Raw genomic sequence first — 7,070 nt, forward strand, 5'->3', positions numbered from 1 at the left:
AGGTCCTATCTTGACCCGTTTAGGAGGAGGAACTAATACCTTTGCTAGGCACCCCCACACTTTCGTGTATTTAAAAGATGGCATCCTTTCTTTCCATAATTCATATGGAATTTTACCGGTTTTTCTATGGGGTAACTTATTTAATAAGTGATTTGCCGATAATATCGCCTCCCCCCACAAGTTCTGAGGTAAACCAGAACTTATTAAGAAAGCGTTCATCATTTCTTTTAATGTTCTGTTTTTCCGCTTTGCTACACCATTTTGTTGAGGTGTATAAGGAGCCGTCGTTTGATGAACTATGCCATTCTTCGCACATACCTCGGCGAAAGGAGATTCATACTCTCCACCTCGATCACTTCTCAAAGTCTTAATCTTTTTATTAAGTTGAGTTTCCACTTCGGTTTTATAAAGCTCGAACATATCGATTGCTTCATCCTTACTCCTTAGTAAGTAAACATAACAAAACCGAGTGGAGTCATCGATAAAGGTGATGAAGTACTTTTTACCTCCTCTGGTTTGAACCATCTTTAAGTCACAAATATCACTGTGAATTAAGTCTAGAGGTTCTGTGTCTCGTTCTATTGATTTGAACGATGTCTTTGTCATCTTTGATTCTACACATGTTTGACATGTTTGTTTTGAATCAATTTCGACTTTCGGAATTAACTCTAAGTTCATTAATTTCTTTAATGACTTGTTATTCACATGTCCTAGTCTTTCATGCCAAATATTAAAGGACTCAGCAATATAAACGGAATTATTAATTTTATTAATAATAGACGCCTTTGGCGTTACAGAGGTTACATTTAGTTTAAATAACCCCCCACATAAGTAACCCTTCCCAACATACATCCCATTTTTAGACAGGACGAAGTTATTTGACTCAAAGACTAGTTTGAACCCATTCTTGCTTAGAAGAGAGCCAGAAACCAGATTCTTTCGGATATCTGGAGCATGAAGTACATCGTTCAAAGTTACTTCCTTTCCTGAAGTGAATTTTAGTTTGATCTTCCCTTTTCCTCTGACCTGGGTGGTTGAGTCGTTTCCCATGAACAAGGTTTCTCCTTCAGCTGCTTCGGTATAGGAAGAAAAGAGACTTTTCTCACCACAGATGTGACGAGTTGCTCCGGTGTCGACCCACCACTCTCTCTGGTTATTAACTAGATTAACTTCAGATACCACTGTACAGAGGTTCAAATGTTGAAGTTTCTCAGTCACTTCTTTGGCTTCAGTAATCATAGCACATAGATTCTGAGTTTCGGTGTCTTTTACTAGCGAGGCCTGGTCATTCGCCTTCTTATGTCGTTTGCTTGTTTTGGAACGACAATCCTTAGCCAGATGGCCTCTTTTGCCACAGTTGTAACATTGGCCGAACCTTGTCTTTTTCTTCTGCTTTCCTCCGTCTTTAGACAGATGTTTACGCTTTTTACTCGGACCGGTTTCTACGACGTTCACGTTTGAAAGTCTTTCAGAGTTCTTCTCGGCAAGGCGACTGTCCTCTTCGATTCGAAGCTTTAGGATGAGTTCTTCAAGGCTCATATCCTTATTCTTGTGGCGGAGATAATTTTTGAAGTCTTTCCACCCCGTGGGTAATTTTTCAATCAGAGCTCGGACCTGGAAAGGTTCATTCGTTATCATGTTCTCTGCCTGTAGTTCCTGTAGGAGACTTTGCAGTTCTTGGACTTGGGTCATAACTGGTTTTGAATCAGTCATCTTGTAGTCCAAGAATCGTCCTACGATGAACTTTTTGACACCCGCCTTTTCAGTTTTATACTTATTGATAAGGGTGTCCCACAGTTGTTTAGACATTTCTATAATCGAATATAGATTATAGAGTCCGTCATCTAAACTGTTCAGGATATAGTTCTTGCACAAGAAGTCTTCTTGTTTCCACGCCTCTATTTCAGCGGTACGCTGTGCTTCATCCTCTATTTCTGCATGGGTGGGTTTCTCTTCGGTTAAGTATTTAACCAGGCCCAATGTTGTGAGATAGAACATCATCTTCAATTTCCAACGGTTGAAGTCAGTTCCCTTGAACTTTTCTGGTTTTTCCCCATTCGTGGTGTTAGGCGGAATAACCCGTAGAGTGGTTCTTGTTCTTGCCATTTCTAAAACACACAGAAATTAAAACAAATCAATTTCTTATAACTAGAGAAATAATCGTAAAAATAAAATGTCTTAAGATTGTTGTTTCTCTGGTTATTAATCGATAAGTCGATTTCTCTCTGTCTTGGCTTGATTTAGACAGAGTTTCCTTTCTCTAACTTATAGAGAGATAAATTATTAAAGAATAATGATTTATCAATATTCCTTCTTTCGGTTAATGTAGTCGAGGCGAGAATAGATTCTCTTTCCTTAAGACATTTTACACCCCCGTAACAGTACCAAACGTTAGGGTGAATGCCTTCGGGATACAACGACTAACCTTTCAGAATTTTAAGATGGTACTTCTATATTCTGAAAGCGGACGAACCTTTGTAAGTTGTATGAGCTCTTGGACTAAATGCGGATGATATTCTGGATGCTTCGGAAATTCAAATGTCACTTAAATCTTCTTTTCTTTCTCTTTCTAAATATTCTAGTCTAACCAGAACCCTTAGAAATACTTGCTAATTAGATATTCTAGACAAACCAGAATTTCTAATTTCTTATAAGAGAAGAGAAGAAGAGAGTGAATTGAATTGATGATGAATGAAGTGGGTTTGGTGGGTTTATATAGGAATTGAATAGGTATATTATTTTGGGACACATCTCTAGAGTTTTGGGGACACATCTCTAGAGTTTTGGGGACAAAACTCTTGGTTTTTTGGGACACAACTCTTTGGGGAGAGTTGGTTATATAACTAGGATTTTCGGCTAGCTTTTAGACCGTTGGATCTGCCTTCACAACTCGGGTGAAACAGCAGCCGTTAGATGATCGTGATCTGTACCGAAATTTGCCCTACGCGCTAGCCACGTGTCCGTCAACAGTGGGATCTCGCAAAGTCCCGCCTCTGTCCCGACGCGGGGAGAACGCGGATCGTTAGATCTTCGCGGATTCCCGCGGACAGAACGCCAGCCGTCCAGATGCGGACGCGCGTGCGTTGCTTGAATGGTCCCTATTTTAACTTGTCCTCTTTGACGATTTAGTACCTATTTCAACCGATCTTCGTTCAAACTTTAACCTTGAATTTCTCATTCATCCGGAATCGGATTTGAGTGATTCTTGGCTCTAAATTGAAGAGCTCGACGAGACAAACGCAATGGCGCGTTCCGTTTCTGAGTTTGACGAGTCGGGTCGAGCCAAAAATCGGCTCCGATTCCAACACAATCAGATGAGTGATGAATGGTTGAGTGGTAGTATGCTTGTCTACAATAAAAATGATATATCAATGGAGATTGATAACGAGATAATTATGAAGAACTTCCAAGCAATGAAAACTCGTAGAGGTCAATTATGAATGTATATATTAATTGTGGTTATTAATTTTATCAATAAAATATTACTATTTGGTTAAATTTTTGTGATTGAAATTTTTGGAAGGGACGTAGTTATATATTAGACCCCCTTAAAGTAAATCCTAGATACGCCACTGGTAACGACATCATAACTGTAACGTTAGTTAACTCTTCTGTAAGCCAGAAATCGTGTGATGTACCAAACACTAAATTCTTTGAACTTTTGATGTTTCAAATACTAATTTTTGAAACTTAAATGGCCCTACCACTAATCTTGATTTTTCTTTCAGTAATACAATTCGGTCTCCGTCTACCAAAATTATTGGAAATGTTTCAAAAAACGTAGGCGTACAAAGAGCTCATGGCCCTCTTTATCTCTAAAGATAGGATGTCCTAACAATCCAACAGTTATTCCATCTTCGTTGTCCATTGAACCCGCTCTGAATAATCCCCATTTTGCTGGATTATTGCCGATGTAATCATAAAAAGCTAAATTGTAGAGAATTTTAGACCAAGCTTCTGATAAACTCTGACAAAATAAAAATGAAAAAACCCTACTTATGTTTATAGAACATGTCCACATAAAATTTGCGTACTCACGTAAATTCATAATTTCGTGGACAAACCTACGTTTAACAAAAACTATTACAAAATTTTGACTGTATGTATCATCTGCTCATTCAAACACTAATTGTGAGTTTTTAGTTTAGATTTTTTTTTTCTTTTTGAAATATTAACGTGTCTCGAATTCTTGACCTCTAAGGTGGGAGACTAAACCTCTTACAACACCCACCCAAAGATTGTTGGTAGCTTTTAGTTTAGATGATCAATTGTAAAGTAAAGTAAAGAAAGAAGAACTAGTTATATACGCTAAAGGTTGAAAAGTTTATACAATAATAGTTTATTAATTGATTAGTATTTGTTACCTCTCCCACTTATAAACATATATGAGCTTAAATACAAATAATGATTGTTATGGAAATCATTAGGTGGTAATCAAATCTTATGTCATTTAAGAAAGGTATACTCTAACTACTAAAGTTGAAGGACTTTAGTAATTAGTAGTTAGGAATAAGACAAAACATTGTATGGGTTTTGGATGATGAACATATGCAAGTAAACGAGGGAGTTAAGATTAAGATAAAAGAGTAAGAGTGCAAAAAAATTGAAGTTCTTGGGCCCCATTTGGTTTTGTTAAAAAAAAAAAAGGTTAAAAGTAACTTATTGAAAATTTTGGGCGTTTAGTTCTTGGGCACAATCTAAGCGCTAATTGAAAATTTTGAGCAAAAGTGTTCATAAACGTTGTAACTTATTTTAAGCTAAAAAAAACCATTTACCTCTAAAAGTAGAAGTCATGATCTTGTGGCTTTTTTATAGTTGCGTTTTAAAAGCTAGCTGTGAAAAGAAAATAAAATATTTATCTTTTTTGTCATCATTAATAAACATCCACCACCATCACAACCACTTCACTACCTCCATCACAACCACCCCACCACCTTTGCATCACAATCACTCCACCACCTTTTGCCATCACCCCACTACCTCTACCACCATTCCACCACCATCACCAACACTTCACCACTTCCATACCGCCTCTGGTGCGACTCCATCAACCACCACTTTTGATGCAACTACACCACCACCACAACTATTCTACAACAATCAAACTTTTTACAACCACTCCACCACCTTCGCCACCACTCTACCATTCCACAACCACTTCACCACCATCGTCACAAATTGACCACTCTACCACCACACTGTGCCACCTATACTAACACCATTTCACTAACATCGTTCCAACTTTACCCCCTAACCACCATCACCCCTTCCATTCTACCACCATCATCACTACTACAACTCTGCCAGCTTTAAGCACCACCACAACCGCCATAATACGTCCACCACTATTGAGCACTATCACCACTACCTAAGGTTCAAATTTCTGAAATTTTGATCTTTATGTATTTATGAAAAATTAAAAAATTATATTATTGTATATTAGTTCTTAATATTTATATATATTTTTTTATTAATATAATGATATAAGCAAATGTCACATCCTAGCTTTTTGAGATATAAAGATACTTTTTATATAGCGTACCAAACGACTGAAACAGATTGTTTAAAAGCGATTTTATTTAATATCTTAATCGCACGAATTGATCGTGGATGTTGCTGATGTCAAAAAATGGCTTTCCGTTATCAGCATGAGACATAAGGGACTTGAATGCCTGACAACGTCCGTTAAGATTAAAGTTTTATTAGATTGATTATGGTTCTAGATTCCTGCTTTGACTCCTATCTCCAACTCTGGTTCGTTGCTCCTGCTCTGGTTCCTTTCTCCCGCTCCTCGATCCTGTTCCTCGATTCCTGGGGGGAAAACCTACAAAGGATTCGAAAATCGCTCCGACGCTCAAGACAGTCAGGTTGCTCTTTGCAGTAAAAGAATGAATATTGGTAGATCCTTTTGGGGGCGAGTTATGAGAACTCTGTAGTGATTGGGGGGTTTCTCTGGTTGGAGAGATCGTATGACATCTTATATTTCTAGTAAGAAGCTTATATGTTGACTAGAAAGCTTGTCCAGTGGGAGAAAGCTCGTGTCCTGTAGAGGACGATGGAGGCCTCTTTTATAGGCTTAGTTAGACCAACTGTGATTAGACGGTCAAGATTAGGCTGTGATGATCCACCATCAGGGAAGTTTCCCTCTGTTCGTGGTTAGGGTTTCCCTTGTAGTTATCTCGTATTTAGAATAAATAGAAGTTCCTAAATTTAAGGATCCTTCGTAGTGAAGGATATATGTCCTTAAGGTCTGAAGGTATACCCTTCCGAAGGAATGTCCTTCGACCAAGATGACAATGCGTACGATTTGGCTCATAGTATAATGATGACCTAATTTGGAAGATCAATCAATGCGGTTCAATTAGGAGTCATAATGCTTAGCTAGAAGCCGCTTACGACTGTCGGATCACTTCTGTTATCCGCGGCTAACATAGACCGGATCCTACAATGGATTACACACAAGAATGGTAACTTGAACATCGAGAATAGACTGATGGGAACTAGTATATAGATGGATATGATCCAGTCTGATAGTGCTTCAAAGATAGAAAAGAATCGGGCTCGAAAAAGAAGTCTAAAAAGGAGCAAAACCCACTTTTTGGGACAACTAAGGAAATCCCTTAAAGGGAGATCCCTGGTCGGCCATAGTAGGGGTTTGGGTCGGGCAGACTAAGCCCATTAAGGAACTAGTCTGATCGGCCAAAGCTAGGGGAAACCCTACTAGGACTTTGGTCTTAATAGGGATCCCCAGTTAGATGTGCCTCTAAACTAAAGCTTATCTTTTCTGAGGGACTTGCTGGAATCCTTATTTGAGTAGGACTCTACTAAGGTATTGCCTATATAAGGACCAACTTAGAGTTCAGAAAAGGTGTGGAATTTTCTCAGAAGAAAATCATCTCTCTCATACATCTTAGAGAAAATAAGATTTTAGAGTAAAGGTTCCCATTCTATCTATGAAATCTAGAAGAAGGTGTTCTTCATCTCAACCATCAAGAAGGTCTTAGCTGACTGAAAGGAGGGAGTTTAAGTTATACATTCAGTGTCTCAAGTAGAGGAGCTACACTCGAAGC

The sequence above is a fragment of the Eschscholzia californica genome, unplaced genomic scaffold (genome assembly GCF_041429995.1).
Source record: "Eschscholzia californica isolate CP2 unplaced genomic scaffold, dmEscCali1.0.p SCAF_5, whole genome shotgun sequence".
NCBI classification, from domain to species: domain Eukaryota; kingdom Viridiplantae; phylum Streptophyta; class Magnoliopsida; order Ranunculales; family Papaveraceae; genus Eschscholzia; species Eschscholzia californica.